The sequence below is a fragment of the Nyctibius grandis genome, chromosome 6 (genome assembly GCF_013368605.1).
Source record: "Nyctibius grandis isolate bNycGra1 chromosome 6, bNycGra1.pri, whole genome shotgun sequence".
In the NCBI taxonomy this organism is placed as follows: domain Eukaryota; kingdom Metazoa; phylum Chordata; class Aves; order Nyctibiiformes; family Nyctibiidae; genus Nyctibius; species Nyctibius grandis.
Window position 1 is genome coordinate 33,467,421 of NC_090663.1, and position 16,705 is coordinate 33,484,125.

Here is a 16,705-nt window from a genome sequence, read left to right on the forward strand (position 1 = left end):
TTCTAAACCTGGATGTCCTAGAATAGTAATATAAGGATTATTTGTTGTAGGGTAATTAATCTAGTAAATACCAGGTGTATTTTTCCTAATTGCTTTTATATATAAAAGATAATTATATAAGATCAAATATTAAAACCTGTTTGAATGAATAACTATTTTGAAAATATTTACACCTTTATTCTAAAAATCAGAAAAAATGTACTTTTAAGACAAGTATTTCTTCAGAATGAAATCGTAAAAGAGTTGAAATCTTTCATATAAATGTTAATGGTAGGGTTTGCAGGTGTATGCATGCGATACACTTATATGTTATAAATGTGAACACAGGTCAGTTATATAGCTGTTGCTGACAGATAAACACAAATATAGCCCAATAGTGTCTTTTCACATGGTAGTTGCCCTTTCCTTTGAGATCTTTTCCTGTTTGTTTTCGCCCATGAATAAATGAAAAGAAATAGAAATAGAAATAGAGTCTTTGTGTAGCAGTGAAAGGTGGTAAGTAATTAATACTTGACTGAAATCTATAGCCCAAGTCCCATTGGCTCCAACAGAAGAGTTGGGGCTTCTATGAAAGTATGCATACTTGATATTCCCATTTTTCAAGAAAAGCTAAGGAAGTCCTGCCTCCAGTAAGACAAATAGGTATATTAAAACTGACTGACTCAGGTATGTTGTATATATGGCTCTGCTTTAAAAATTATTTTTAAAGGGCTCAAATCAATGCAATCCATATAACTATAGAGAGAGTACAGCTTACTAGACACTGCTCACCTAAAATTTTTCTCTTCTTCATTCTGTAGGCTTTCAAGACAAAAAGTATTAAAAGTGAAGTGAATGACAAAAACTAAAAATCCCATCCCCTATCTTTCCTTACACTTTGTTTGTTGATTGATTTTTTTTTTTCTGAGAAGGTAATACTAGCAGCCATGTTGGATACATAACATTTAGGATCATAGGTTGTCTCCTGACAGAAGTTGTTGTCACCTGTGAGATAATTAATACAAATTTTGCTAACAGTTTGGCTCAGCTATAACTATCCAAATGGAAGTATTTCAGCGACTTAATAATCTGGTGCATACAAAGCCACACAGATAGGGAGAGTTTCTGAAAGTATTTATAATACAGTCTTAGATGGATAAGAACTGAATGATACATTACCTTATTTAGGATTAGTAAAAGCCATAGGCTAAGTTTTTGGTGATACTCTAATACAACAAGTGCCAATCCCAAAAGTTTTCTAAAAGAAGGAGAATGAATAACAGCTATGGACAAAATATAGTCATTTTATTTCACAGAAAATCGTATTTTTTTAAATGAAATATTTCTTTGCAACATGACAGTGTGACATTCTACCATATGAACTATAATAAACAGTGCTTTCTGGAATTATTCTTGGTCCTTATTTTCTGGTAAAATACTTTAAAATAAGACAATATTAAAAAAAACCACCCACTTATGAAACACTCTCAAATACTAGCATTGGAATGATATTGCATTGTGCCTTCAAAACACACCAGAAGGATGCACTGCATTGGACAGTGTGGCTTTGGTATCAGTGTTTATTACAGAGGTATGAACTAAGTGCAACACAAACATTTCTACCAGCACATACCCTACACGGGAACAAAAGGGGACAATTATGATGCCTTGAAGGCAGAGGGTGGAAATCTAGGGAGCTGCAAGAGGGATGTTCTTCCAAACTAATGGCAAATATCTTTGGAGTCAGAGATGCGTTTTAATTGAAGAGGGAGATGCAGAGAACCAGAAGGGATCCTGACCAGGGCTCAGAGTAGGTGTTGGAAGTACAGCCTTTCTAGGGTAAGAGAGAGACACTTTTTCTCTCTTAACATGAAAAGAAAGAAGCAGCAGAGGGATTTTTGGCCCACAAATCCCCATCTCCTTACTAAGCCTCAGGGGTGATATCTCCACGAAATGAAAAGGCTGAAGGAACAGGGGGAATTGCCCTGCACACTCAGCCTTGGGGTGCTGCGAGCAATGGTGGGATGCATCAAAAGCTGGTTTTAAAATCAAATCAAATAATGACCACTTGGTCCTGAACTATACGCTTGCAAGTCTGATCTCCATATGCAGTAAATTTGCTGAAAATCTAATGAAGAATGAAAATTTAAAAATAAAAAAAAAGGAAACGGAGAACCAAAAGTGAGAATATATGATTCTTTTTTTTTTTTTATGAAGAGGGAGACTATCAATAGATTTGCAAAGCAGCTATTAGAACCTTTGCTTTTTACGTTATTCAGAAGGAGAAAAGCAGTGAAATGACCATATTTGTTAATGATACAGAGGGACCTAATTGCAGTGGAGAGCTAGGAGATAAAATTGCATATGAAATTCCGTGCCAATAAATATAATGGTATGCAGTTATAAAAAAATTATTCTAACTATAAATGCATAATAAAAGTCTCTATGATATCTGCTACCAATCAGGAAAAAAAACCCCAAACTAAGAATCACTGTGGCTGGTAATCTGGAACTGAAGTTCAAGCTCAGTGAAGATTAGAAAGTATGTAGCACAATAGGCAAAAGAGAGACTGAGTATATAGTGGCATAATAATATTTTCTAAGTTCTCATCAGGCCATGAACTGAAAATTCTGTGCAGTTATGGTAATTTCATCTCAGAAAGAGAAATGGAGCAGGAAAATGCATAGCAACAAACAATAAAGAGAATGAAAAGTATGATACATCTTCTATGTGAGGAGCCATGAAATAGGCTAAGATTTCCTACTTGGGAAAGAGAGGACTTAGAGACATATAAAAATCAACAGTATCATGAAGATTGTTTCATTCATTGTGCCTCATACTACATTGTGCCTCATACATTCATTCATTGTGCCTCATACTACAGCAACTTGCAGAGGACCAAAGTAGAAAGAGAAAGCAGAAATATTAAAACAGAAGTTTTTTTTTTTGCTTATACATGTAAAGAAATACTATACTATAATGTATAGTAAATATAAATTATACACCGCAAAAAGTTTGTGATTTCTGACAGAAGAAAAACCACACAAGAAGTTAATCAAGCCATATACCTGAAGTCATTCTTGTGACTTGATAAGGATTTCCTCTTTCCTGTGGGGATCAGTTTCATTATCCCTTTAGCAAGCTTTTTTTCTTTTGTCCTTTATAGATTCTGACATATATCAGATATGCTCATTATAGTTTACTGTCAGGGAAAACGTGTAATACTGTTAAGGTTGTTAACATCCATTCTTTAAAAGACATTTAACAAAAATTGTGATACTGTCCGGCAGCATTATAAGATCTCAATACATTAGATGCCCCAAACTATAAAGTTAAGTTGGCAAGTTATTTGTTCAGAGACATCCAAATTCTTGCTTGTTTTGTGAAAATATTATTGGTTCCTAAGGTATGATCCCAAACTTTGTTAATAGGCTTTAATTTATTGCTAGAAACCATAAAACAGCATGCAGTTGCTTTACTTTGTATTCCTTCACAAAAAGTAGCTGCATTACCAGTGCTCATCATCATACTAGGGGATTTTACTTGTAGCCAACATGTGATTACAGCGGGTTTTAGCTTGGTTGCATTTGTATTTGGTTCATTTCCAGTGCTGAGCCTCAGATCAAGTGAGCCTCTTCCTCAAGGATGAGAAAGGGGAAATGATAGGATCCAAACTGATCCACAGTTATCCAGGCTTACTTAAGATCTATATTATGTACACCCAATTTAATTATAAAATAAAAAACAATTTAAAAGACACTTTAAAATACCCAACTTTATGTTTTTGTACTATTCGTTATTGATGAACAGTGAATAAAACAGAGAAATACTATTTTTTCAAGTATTTATAGTGTAATTATACTACTTTACTGTAATTTTGTTAATGGCACTTTAATATATTAATGAACATCATTAAATTCTTATTAGCTGTTATGATAATCCATCACCTTCAGCACAGCATCCTCTCAGAGTGACAACAGCCATTGAATTATAATTCAATGACCACTAGAATTCAATTCATTATTCAATTATAATTCAATTCTGACCACTAGAAAGAGAAGAGGTTTTAAGCCAAAAGGCATTCCTAGCATGGAATATTTTAGAAGAAAATCAGAGCCATGATATCTAGCAATTCTGATTTGTGAGTCTACTGGACTTCAAAATTTAGTAGTCTGAAAGATATTATGCCATCTTGATTTCAACATAATATAAATTGCTCATTTCTTTGGAATAAGAAAAGTAATCTAAGATGTAAAGGTTTGGACTCTTCTTTTTGCACAGGTTTTTCTTTCCTTAATGGAATTTTTTTTTTCTTTTTCCAAAATGGAGGTCTTCTATATGGAAGTTTCATTGCCCTTACAATCCTCTCTCAAAATAATTTCTGCTCTGCATTCCCAGAGAACGGAAAAAACAACGTACTTGGCAGATTCCTTAAACTTCCTTTCCCCCCTCCCTTGACTGGAAGCGTCTTGAAAAGTAGACGTGAAATGAGAAAAGGCCATCCCATAGGACATAGCAACCCAGAAAACTGTGGCTATTATTTTTGGTCCTCAATTTGGATAATTTTTTCCCAAACCTTTTTTTCTTTTTTTTTTTTTTTTTTTTCCCAGGATGGAAGAAATCCCATTTTCTAGCCAACTCCATTAAAACACTAATTTTCTAGCTACAGGCAGTCCTTTTGAAAACAATACAAATTAACCAGATTGTATTCCTGATGCCTTTCAGATTTAAGGTTCTAATATAGTGTTTCCATTTAAAGAAAAGCTGCTGGTGCTTGTTATAGCCATGAGCTATGAAATCTGAGGCACTATGGACAATGACTTTTGGCAACCAGTCCTCTTACTGAACAGTAAGGGGCATGATTTAATTCCTGGTGTAGAAAGGACTAAAAAGTATTTTTGATGTTATTATGCATATACTTTGTACATAAAGTGTTGAAAATTATTTTGTCCTATTGATAAAGCATCTAGAGAGAATGACTACTGAGATGGCTGTGCTTTTGATGGGAATGAACCAATAACAGTGTCACTTGGAATCCCATTTTGATGCACCTGTAAAAAAGTACTGAAAGCAAACTGAGCAAGTATTTCTGGAATGTAACTGAAGATGTGAAACCAAAAATTAATCAAAATGACTGCTGTACCAGGTCAGGTATTTCTTTGAAACTAGAGAGAGAAATAACGTGTAGTGCACACTAAGTGTTTGAAAGTGCACTGAAGGATTCAATTAAGTCCACTTCCTTCAAGGAAGGGAATGTAAAAATTTAGTTTATTTCCCAAGTTGGTGAAATTGGGGGCAAAAAAGTCTGCATCGGAACAAAACCTTGCCATTGACCATTTTCCATTATAATATTCTTATTTCAGAATTCTGGAAGCTTATCTTTCAAAGGACTTGTGTACAGGGTGTTTGTATCTCACCTCTTTATCCCCTTTCTCTCTGCCTCTATAATAGTCATAATGTGAATATGACTGTTATAGTCATAGTCAATAGACTTTTCTCCATAGTGAAGGAACTGGTACATGAACTTGCCAAACCACTCTCTATTATCTACTGGCAGTCCTGGTTAACTGGAGAAGTTCCAGATGACTGGAAATTAGCAAATGTAATGCCCATCTACAAGAAGGCTGGGAAGGATGATCCAGGGAACTATAGGCCTGTCAGCCTGACCTCGGTGCCAGGCAAGGTGATGGAACAGATCATCCTGAGTGCCATTACACAGCACATGCAGGACAATGGGGGCATTGGGGCCAGCCAACATGGATTCATGAAAGGCAGGTCCTGCTTGACCAAGCTGATCTTCTATGACAAAGTGACCTGCTTAGTAGATGAGGGCAGGGCTGTGGATGTAGTCTATCTAGACTTCAGTAAGGCATTCGACACTGTCTCCCACAGCATCCTCCTAGACAAACTGGCTGCCCAGGGCTTGGATGGGTGGACTCTTCAATGGGTTAAAAACTGGCTGGATGGCTGAGCCCAGAGAGTGGTGGTGAATGGGGCAAAGTCCAACTGGAAGCCGGTCACTAGCGGTGTTCCCCAGGGCTCAGTTCTGGGGCCGGTGCTGTTCAATATCTTTATAGATGATCTAGATGTAGGGATTGAGTGCACCCTCAGCAAATTTGCAGATGACACCAAGCTGGGTGGGAGTGTCGATCCGCTGGACGGTAGGAAGGCCCTACAGAGGGATTTGGACAGGTTAGATAGATGGGCCGAGACCAACGGCATGAGAACAAGAACAAGTGCCAGGTCTTACACTTTGGCCACAACAACCCCATGCAGCGCTACAGGCTGGGGGAAGAGTGGTTAGAAAGCGGCCTATCGGAAAGAGACCTGGGGATGCTGATCGACAGCTGGCTAAACATGAGCCAGCAGTGTGCCCAGGTGGCCAAGAAGGCCATGGCATCCTGGCCTCTATTAGGAATAGTGTAGCCAGCCGGTCTAGGGAAGTGATCGTCCCTCTGTACTCGGCACTGGTGAGGCCGCACCTTGAGTACTGTGTCCAGTTCTGGGCCCCACACTTCAAGAAAGATGTTGAGGTGTTGGAGCAAGTCCAGAGGAAGGCGACCAAGCTGGTGAAGGGTCTGGAGGGTCTGACCTATGAGGAACGGCTGAGGGAGCTGGGGTTGTTTAGCCTGGAGAAGAGGAGGCTCAGAGGTGACTTTATTGCAGTCTACAACTACCTGAAGGGAGGTTGTAGTGGAGTGGGAGTCGACCTCTTCTCCCAGGCAACTAGTGATAGAACAAGAGGACATAGCCTCAAGCTTTGCCAGGGGAGGTTCAGGTTAGACATTAGGAAGCATTTCTTCTCAGAAAGGGTCATTAGACATTGGAACGGGCTGCCCAGGGAGGTGGTGGCGTCACCATCTCTGGATGTGTTTAAGACAAGACTGGACATGGCACTTAGTGCCATGGTCTAGTTGACATGGTGGTGTCAGGGCAATGGTTGGACTCGATGATCCCAGAGGTCTCTTTCCAACCTGACTGATTTTGTGATTCTGTGATTCTATATTTTCCAGAGATACCTCAATTCCAAACTCATCAGCTGGTCTCCCATTTTTATGATGATACTCTTCTATTCAGCATCTCTAGCCTGCCTGGAAAGACATACCCAGCCCCAGAAATTACTGTTTTTGAGTACATGAGTACAGGAAAAAAAAACAAACCAGATGACTCTTGAGCTCATGCAGATATGTTCCCTCGAATTGAAAACTAATTCAGGTCTATTTCCTTTACCAGCTACCAATTCTCACGTGACATGCAAAAGCTTTTTTAAAATCTTTAGTTATTTCCAGTTAAGCTGACAGTGACTCAAGGTTTGGAAGTTGCCAGGAAGGCACTGACATCTCCTGCACATAGGTATTTAACAGGATTAAAATGTAGATTTGTCTCTGCACATGGAATCCTCCAAGTGCAGCTTCTGCTGTGGAGGGTGCAACTCTATGAGACCATCCTTTCAGCAAAAACTTCTTATTTTAGTGCACTATATTATTGAGAGCTGTCACCTCTCTCTTATAAACCAGCGTTATCCAGAGATAAACAATTCAAGCAAAATGAAAAGGGTTATTGTCCATTTAGCTGCAGACAAAAAAGTGTGTAATGAATCTACAGTACAACTTGCAGTGCATTGAGCCTCTCAGGACTGCTCAGAAGTGAAGGGTTAAACCAGTGAATCCAAAACAAGTCTTCCTTGTCCATTACATGTTTGTGTCTTGCAGGAGAAAGTTCATGAGGAGAAGAAAAAAGCTTCATATTTTGTGATGGTCTTAGCAAAGATACTAATAATACAAAAGTAAGGTTGTTGGATGCTCTTTAATAAGTTGCAGTTATACAGCTATAATAATGTAACTCCAGCTGCTTTGGCTAGGCAAATTTCCCACTGGTTCATTTTGCCTCTTCCATTTTCTTTCAGCTCCTTTACCAGAACAACACGTTGGAACAATCCTCCATACTACTCTAGATTTTTCTCGCTTCTCAGTCTAATGAAATTTTCTTTTTGACTCCCCCTTATCCAAAGTGAAATTTTGGATCATCAGGCAAACTTTCCACAAGCACAGTGATGTTCAAGTTGGAACCTTTATTTATTCTAGCATTAAAGATTATTTGTCATGCTTGAGATCTAGTGCAACAGACTGTACAAAAATCTCACTGATAAGACATGGTACCTACCCTGGAAGGCCTAGAGCTGATGAAGAGTGAGCGAGAGGGTGGGAGATAAAATAACCACATATTCAAATTCAATATTGGTAATTATTTCTGTAAAAATAATATTCACAATCTTACTATACATAGGATTTGCATGTGAAAATTTTATACCAATTTGGTTTGGGGTATAATTTATTTAGATATATAAACATACATATGTATACATGTACATATACATATACACACACATATATAAAAAATACACCTGTGTACACAGCCAAGATTAAAGTCCTTACTAAGTATTCACACAGATCACCATCTTTGGAGATATTTAAAACTCAAGTGGACAAGGCCCTGGGCAACCTGCTCTAGTTGGCTCTGCTTTGAGTGAGGGGTTGGACCAGGGACCTCCAGAGGCTCTTTCCTATCAGGAAGGAAATCAAGATCTAGCCTTTCTGGATATGCTATTTCAATTGCTCTTGTCCCTATGTTACTCCATTTTTGTCTTTTTCCTTTTTCTCCTGTAAAAGGAACAGAACACCAACATAAAAAAACATCTTTTAATTTTTTTCTCCAGACAAACAACCAACAGAAAATGGAACCAGATGACTAAAAAAAAAAAAAAAAAAGAGAATACTCTAAAATATATCTCCTTTCTGAGAAAAGAGAAAACTGGAAGTTCTCTTCCTACTTCTACTACTGCCCTCATCAGGAATGATTTATATCAAAGAAGATAGATTTCAGCAACAAAATTCATGTTAAGAGCAACAGAAAAATATAAAATTCAGCTTAACACTTCTGACAATTAAAAAAATAAAAATGAATTAACTTTTGAGACTTATGAAAAAGCCAAAATGGGCATCCTTCTGTTGTTCCACTACCTAAAGAATAATTTAAAAATTTATTTTAGGGTCAGCAATTTAAAAGAATTACTATAAACCTTGCTTATTCAAAAACTGTCTACCCAAGCTGTTATCTTTGCTTTTAATTTTATTTTGGGAGGAAATACATTTTGCTTTGTATTACAGAGATCTTCATGAATTATGCCCAAATATACGAACTCATTTTGTTCAAGTGCTCTGATTATGGAATTTAACATGGAGGTCAACAGGTACAAGATTCAAAAGAAAATAAGCTTGCAGGTACATAAATTTATGGTGAAGGAAAGCTATCTGAATAATTTCTATGACATGAATGTAACCACTTGCATTAATTTTTCTTAAGGCTGCAGACCTCAATTCATGTGCTTAATTGTTCAAAGGATTCATCTGATATAACTACTTGGGCTATTTTATTGTTTCAAATTAAGAAGATGAACATTTCTGAAGGAACAGAGCAAGGTTGATAACTTTAGATGTTCATTTTCCATGTTCATTATTGCTATATATCTATAAAATAATTTTCAGGGTTTTTTAGAGAGGAAACTTTCTGTGAATTGTTTTTTTCTGGAACCACAATATCTTAAAAAACAAAAACAGGTTAGCATAACAGAGAAGTTAGACTAAGTAGAACCAAGAGTTGAACAGTGATTTTTCTTCAGGACTTTTAAATAAACCTTCTAAATCAAAAAGATAGAGAGATATCTGTGTTACATTTTCTTATAGTCTATAAGAAACTTCGGCGTTAAATGAAAAAATAGTTTCTAGGTTCTACTTTGTTTTCTACCCTATAGTTCAACTGTTTCAGGTGTCAAGTATTTCAATGTGCAAATGAGGTCAGATGAGGTTATTATATCCTTTAAAACACAGAAGCCAGTGCTGCAGAAGGAGGAGCCCCTTGGTATGGAATAATTATTTTTATTATTTGGTATTTTCTCTTCTGTTTAACTAGAGTACTCACTAATACTAAGTACATACACACATGCAGGAACTAGTATGGGAATACAGTCCAGTAAAAGCCGCTAATACTAAATCCCTCGAGACATCAAAGTTTCACCACAAATTTCATGGGAGTAATGCAGAGACTCAGCCGTTCAGATTCCTCTCAGCTTCTCAGTCCCACAACCTATCTACCACAGCTCTGCCAGCTCAGGGTACCGAACTGGAGAAGGCTTGTCCATAATCATACGAGTGATTGCAACTTTAAAATTCACCCCACAATATACCCAGCGACAACTTACTGCCTACCAGCTGTTCCCTGTCCCCTTCAGACCCATGCCCTCCACAACCCAGAGCCACTTCTGACCACCATGAACAAATTTCTTCCACCTGAATGGCAGTAAAGTGTACAATTCTCAATCTATTGCAGAGGAGATATTTGACTCTATTCTGGAGTATTTACTGGTCCTTCAAGTACTTTCACACAAAGTCATTTCATTACTCTCCAATCATTCTGAAACAATATTCAGTAAAAGCACAGCTAAAAACTTCTTGAAATAAGTGAACAGATGACTCCTGTTTAGTTACCGATCTGGCCAATAAATATATGGAGCCTTAATGATGCACATAAGAAAGAAAGAAATTCTCATATTACTTATAAGCAACAACTGTCCTTTCAGATTTTCAGGAAGACAAAGGATACTACATAGATTGCCATGAAAAATGCTTCTGATGTCCGTAACAATTTAATAATTAAATCACGCCTCTATGTAAAATAGCAGCAGTTCCATTCACACATCAGTTAAAGATAATATCTCGAATTTCCACCTAAACTCCTTCACAGCAGATTCTTGTTATTTTTAATAGTTAAATGTTTACTAGGTTAAGGAAAAGACTGAGTAAATTCATATATCTTCACCAAAAATTATAGTCAGATGACATTTACTGAATCTTGCTTTCCTTCTTCTAAATGCTAGCACAGCACACCCCAAACTGCGTATCTAGTCATAGGTTACTAAAAATAACCTAATTTAACTAATGCCAAGAAATAAACCTTGGAATTTCATCTGTAGAGTATACACATTTAAGAATGTATTGTCAGTTATGCCACAAATTTCATCTAGGTCTGAGAAAAGGCTAGAGACCAAGCCCAGCAGAGGTATAACTGATATATCTACCTAAAACATTCCTCATCATCATTACCGCTGGAGGGGAGGGAAGGGAAGGTGGGGGGAGAGAAGAAAACATTGCCCTAAATGCCCTTCCTGTTGGCAAATGAGGTGAAAAAAGAAATCATTCACATGTCTACCTTTCCTATCTAATGTCCAAGCAAGACCATGCAGCTCTATTTATATATGAATGGAAATAAATAGAGTTCAGCATATCAAGCATATTTTTTAAAATATGAAGAAAAATTCACAAGATTTTTTCATAGACCTGGCTCATTTTGATAAACAGAATTGGCACAGTCTACAACTAAATGTACATTTTTAATGATTATCATTTTTTTTACCTCCAGTTTTAGTGCTGAGGTCCTGAACGCAGAAAGCTCCAGTGCTGGATACTGCTTGTTTCTTTGCTGATTTTTCTTTTCTTTCTTTCTTTTTTTTTTTTTTTTTTTTTTTTTTAAATAGTTTAAAGTACAGAAAGATTCCAAGACAGCCTTACCTTGATGAAGAGAATCTGGAGTTCGGACATGACCTCCCTAGAATCTTTGGTCAATAAAAGAAAAAAAAAACAAACAACAAAACAAAATGAAGGAGCAAACAAACAAAAGAGCCCAGTCCCAGTTAGCTCCTGCTAGCATAGAAGTTCAGATTTCGCTACTGAGATCATTGCTCTATTCTAAGCAGTTCTGCTCAATGTGTGATTCTAACAAAAACACCCTCTGCAGCTTGAGGGAGCCTTAACTAAGCATGAGCCTGTCAAGCTTTTCCCAGTGACTTCTGTCTACTAAATTCAGACTGATGTTTTGTGAAAGGGGCCTCAACAACCAGGCCCAGATTGCCTGAAAAGTATTTCCTGCCTTTGAGAGAGAGGGAGAGGGAGAGAGAGAGACAGCGAGCCTGCCTGCCTGCGCCAGAGAGAGAGCGCACAGAGATGGGGGAAAGAAAAAAGACGACAAGACGAAGCATTTCAAGACATTCAGTTTAATGCTGGGCTCTTTCTGTCAAATGGGAAGATCTGTGCTACAGTTACATAATGTAAAAGTGTTTTCAAACCCCTCCCCTCCTGTTTTTTTTCTTTGAAAAAATATTTTATGCATCTTTAATGTTTGTGCAAAGATAGCCGTTATCCAGAACAACAGGAGAATGTCTCCAAAACGCTTGGTCTTTTGCACCAGGTAGTGAAAAACAGGCAGAGAACACGGTCTAAACTCAATTAACACATCATATTGACAAAGGGTCTAGTGCTATTCTGACGAGAAAATACATGCAGTTAGACAGATACTGTTTACACGCGCATGCTAGGATTGTATTCCTACTCAGGAGAATAAGCCGGACCTGAGAAAATAAATGCTACAATTTAAACACAGTCATATTGCAAGCAGTGGTATATGTTGATTTACCTCTTCTGAGAATCCTCCAGAGTCGCACAAATCCAGCTCTGCAAAAGCAAAAGGACAGACTCCATCTTGATCATATTAGGATTTTGCTGACATAAAACACTTGTAACTACTTTGTTCCAGTTTGACAGGGTGCCTGAATCACGTCTCCAGAGTAACCCACAGCATCTACGTCCTTTGCTCTATACAAATTTAGCGAATATCATCTGTTTATCTTTTCTGCTTTCTTCTGCCTCCTCTGAATGACTTCCTCTTAGCTGTTCCAGCCTGAGAACCTGGATTACCATTTGGTTTTGATTAAAACCAGACGGACAGCTCTGTAGAAGTTTGAGGGTAAGCTAATGGAAATTACTAATTTGGCTTTAATTAGTGTATCTATTAATAATAAATATTAGCTATTCACATAACAAATTCTACTAATAAACACATGCAAAAAACATCTTTGGTCACTGGTCTCATATTTAGGTGAAATAACTTACTCAATTTTTATTTCATTTAATTGCATGTGAATCATAATGGTAATGACCACGTACGATTTCCAAACTACAGGCTGAAGCTAACTCTTTTTCCTTTTCTTTAAAGCAAGAAAGAAGCGTTGTTGCTGAGTTTAATAGTCTTCCCAGGTGGGTTGGTCATACCTCATTTACCTTCTGATGACTCCTTCAGCCAGTGTGAACCCTCTTTATTAATTATTGCTCTGAGTAAATGATTTTACCGTTACTGATCAGGTTATTGATTGGAATCTTTGGCCTTTGTCTGGCCTTCAGAGAGAACTATAGAGATGCAGAGGTAAGACACCGCATACTCTACGCTACACAAAATAGTGCCTGGACATTTAGCGACCATTCAGCAGGCCTGCCACAACTGGGACAGGATATTTATTCTGAAAGAAGATAGGAAACCTTAATAATCAGTAACTGCTGATACATGAGCTTTCTACCAGCCTCCAACAACTGCCTTTTAACTGTTTATATAATGCCTTCATTAGCTCAAGTGAGCCTTCTCGAGAGCACTTCTTTAGTCAAGGAAAAGCCAGCCCTGTAGGGCTGTCTCCAGCTTCCACTAACATGGTCATATCTGGAGCTAATTTGTTAAGCTTTAGTTCCTCAGCATGTGGAACTTTGTGCTAAAGTCTGCTAAATTTGCTGAATGTGGTCTTCATTGTTGGACATGTAATTTTATATATGTATTTTTCAGTCTTAAAATTACCGTATTAACTTTAAAAGTTAGTTGCAAAATTATGCAGGCCCAAATGGAAGTGGGTTTGAAATTTTTCCCAGTAGCTTTCATGTACACTATAGTGGAGGTAGACAATCTTAAGTGGAATGACTTAGTAGCCCAACCTCTGCATCTTCAATGTAGGAGGTCTTTGAAGCCCATAAAAGGAAATGGCATATGTGGTGCTAAACTCTGAACAGTTAGAAGTGCAACCCCAGAGGTAAATAACTTTTCAGAATTATTTTTAACTATATTTGGCTAGCCCGAGATCCAAATGCATAACTTTTACTCTACTGTAAAGTGTGATTTATACTATTTTCCTGAAAGATTTCCAGTTTGGAATTCACTGAATAAATTACAGGCTATGAAGGGACACGTTTTATTTGCAATTATGCAACCACATAAATTGAACAACTTTGAAATTTGTTTTTATGGGAATCAAAATAAAACAAAAGTTCTTTAGTTTTCTTACAGTTAAAATTTACTAAGAATGTTGTTTTTCACAATACCAAAAAAAGTGATAAAAAATTGAAATACATTTTTCCAAAAAAAACCCCAGATACTTCAAGACAGAATTTTAATTTTTTTTTTTCTAATTATTTTTCTTCAGCTGAACTTAATATTCCATCAGAAAGTTTGATTTCAATAAAATAGGGGTTTTTTTTTTGAAACTGGTCACAGGAATAAGACAGAATAAAAAAATTTGTAAGTGAGGACATATTTAAAAGTTATGAAATTATTAAGATATGGTCTGTCTGTGAAACAGTTTCACAAAGACAACTTGCTTTCAAATATTCTAATGCTTGATGAATAGCTAAAAAAGAGAAAAGAAGGACATTGTAGACGATGTCTGTCGATTTCATTTCTGGAACCGGGGACAGACTACTGCATCTACATAAAGGAGGAGAATAACTAGAGTTTGAACACTTGTTCTAAGTTGCTTTAATAAAACTTTATAATGATAACAATAATAAAAAGAAAAGTATAGCAGTATTTTATGGTGAAAAGGGAAAAATAAAGAACACCTGAAATCAGAACATCTAAGTCTAAAAATCTTAGTAATCCTGTTGCATCTTGGACAATCAACAGAACTGAAAAATGTAAATAGGGGAATGGAGGAGTAACGAGAAACAAGGTAATTCACTAATGAGACAAGGTGTTAGCACTGCTGTACTTCATATGCAGTAATAAAATGCACTTCATATTCAATCAGCCTGACTATGCTAAAACGTTATAATTTAGCTCCTTGCTATTTCTGAGTTTTAATCAAACACTAAGATGGCCTTTTTTGTTGGTACCTCTGTAGTTCAGAAAACCATATGGCAAAGCTAGGTCATATAAATCAGGTATTCAGACAACAGTAGAAATTATTCTATTTAGATAATGTTAGATGAAAAATTATAATATCCTATTATAGTTATATTTTAGTTCTAAAATTATTATAAAATGATAATAATGTAGAAAATGTTATCATAGATATAATGTTATTGATCCATAAATATAGAATATTTTTGTCATACTAGCATAAGCCGAGTATACTCCATGATATATTATGGAAAGAGAAACTAATAATATGTTATTTATATGATCCTACGTAAAATGAACTACCAAAACAGTTAAAAACTGAGAAAAATTCAAAATATTCAAACAATTTCTGTTGTAGCTGTACACAGATTTTAGTACAAAGCAGACAGGGATATTTTCAGCTGCTCTTTATTTGTTTGAAGATGTTACTGTTCTTTCTAGACCTAGAACTACACATGGTGGTAGGACTCTTCCATAACTCGGTTCTTGCTCAGTCAGGTGCCTATATAAATCAATGGGAATTTGTCTAAATCATGCAGCTGGTGTATAGAAAATAATTAACACAATGTATAGCTATGGTTTATTGCATGCAAAATTCAAGCTTCTTCAGTGAAACAGAATCACCAGGGTTTGTGGACTGACCCAATCTGTTTTCATGCTTAAAAAGCAATCCTGCTGAGAAAGTAAAGTGTATTAAAGAAAAAAAAAATTAGGAAAAAAAAAGAAAAGAGCACCTGACATCTTACTCTCAGCAGCAGAAGTTGCTATATGGCTCATAGAAAAACATGAAAGCTGTTGCTGACATCTTCCTTTTTTTTTTTCCTAAAGAATATAGTTAAACTTAAGATATTTCCCCTAGTGACTGAAGTATTAAAAAAAAAAATCTGTTTTGTTTAAACACATCTGGAAACTGCTGAAAGAAAAGTAAGACACGGGCAGACAGCTTTATTTTTCTAACCATTTTCAAAGTTTCTATATTCTCTTTTGCTTCACAGTAGAATTACCTGATTTCATTAATTATTTCACAGAATCACAGAATGTTAGGGATTGGAAGGGACCTTGAAAGATCATCTAGTCCAATCCCCCTGCCAGAGCAGGATTACCTAGATCATATCACACAGGAACACGTCCAGGCGCGTTTTGAATGTCTCCAGAGAAGGAGACTCCACAACCTCTCTGGGCAGCGTGTTCCAGTGTTCAGTTACCCTTACCATAAAGAAGTTTATCCTCATATTTATGTGGAACCTCCTGGGTTCCAGCTTGCACCCATTGCCCCTTGTCCTGTCAAGGGATGTCACTGAGAAGAGCCTGGCTCCATCCTCATGACACTTGCTCTTTACATATTTATAAACATTAATGAGGTCACCCCTCAGTCTCCTCTTCTCTAAGCTAAAGAGACCCAGCTCCCTCAGCCTCTCCTCATAAGGGAGATGTTCCACCCCCTTAATCATCTTTGTGGCTCTGCGCTGGACTCTCTCTAGCAGTTCCCTGTCCTTCTTGAACTGAGGGGCCCAGAACTGGACACAATATTCCAGATGCGGTCTCACCAGGGCAGAGTAGAGGGGGAGGAGAACCTCTCTTGACCTGATAACCACACCCCTTCTAATACACCTAAAATTTCATACTTTTGCGTTTCATACTGTATAAAATAAATTATTTTGTTCATGCCAAGACATTTCA

The 16,705-nt window shown here is 36.9% G+C and overlaps 1 protein-coding gene across 3 annotated transcripts in view; it reads right to left on the bottom strand.

Moving 5' to 3' along the window:
• DLC1 (DLC1 Rho GTPase activating protein) overlaps nt 1-12,570 on the bottom strand; it is a 272,781-nt gene extending 260,211 nt beyond the window's left edge. The window contains exons 1-2 of one of the 3 annotated variants that reach the window (XM_068402769.1): nt 12,506-12,570; nt 11,605-11,648 (exon numbers count right to left, since the gene is read on the bottom strand). The gene's annotated coding sequence lies outside the window, so the exon portion shown is untranslated. Of the gene's footprint in view, nt 1-11,449; nt 11,473-11,604; nt 11,733-12,505 lie in introns of those variants that run through there. The other 2 variants (XM_068402768.1, XM_068402770.1) reach the window with 2 other exon arrangements.
• Between the last annotated feature and the right edge of the window lie 4,135 nt (nt 12,571-16,705).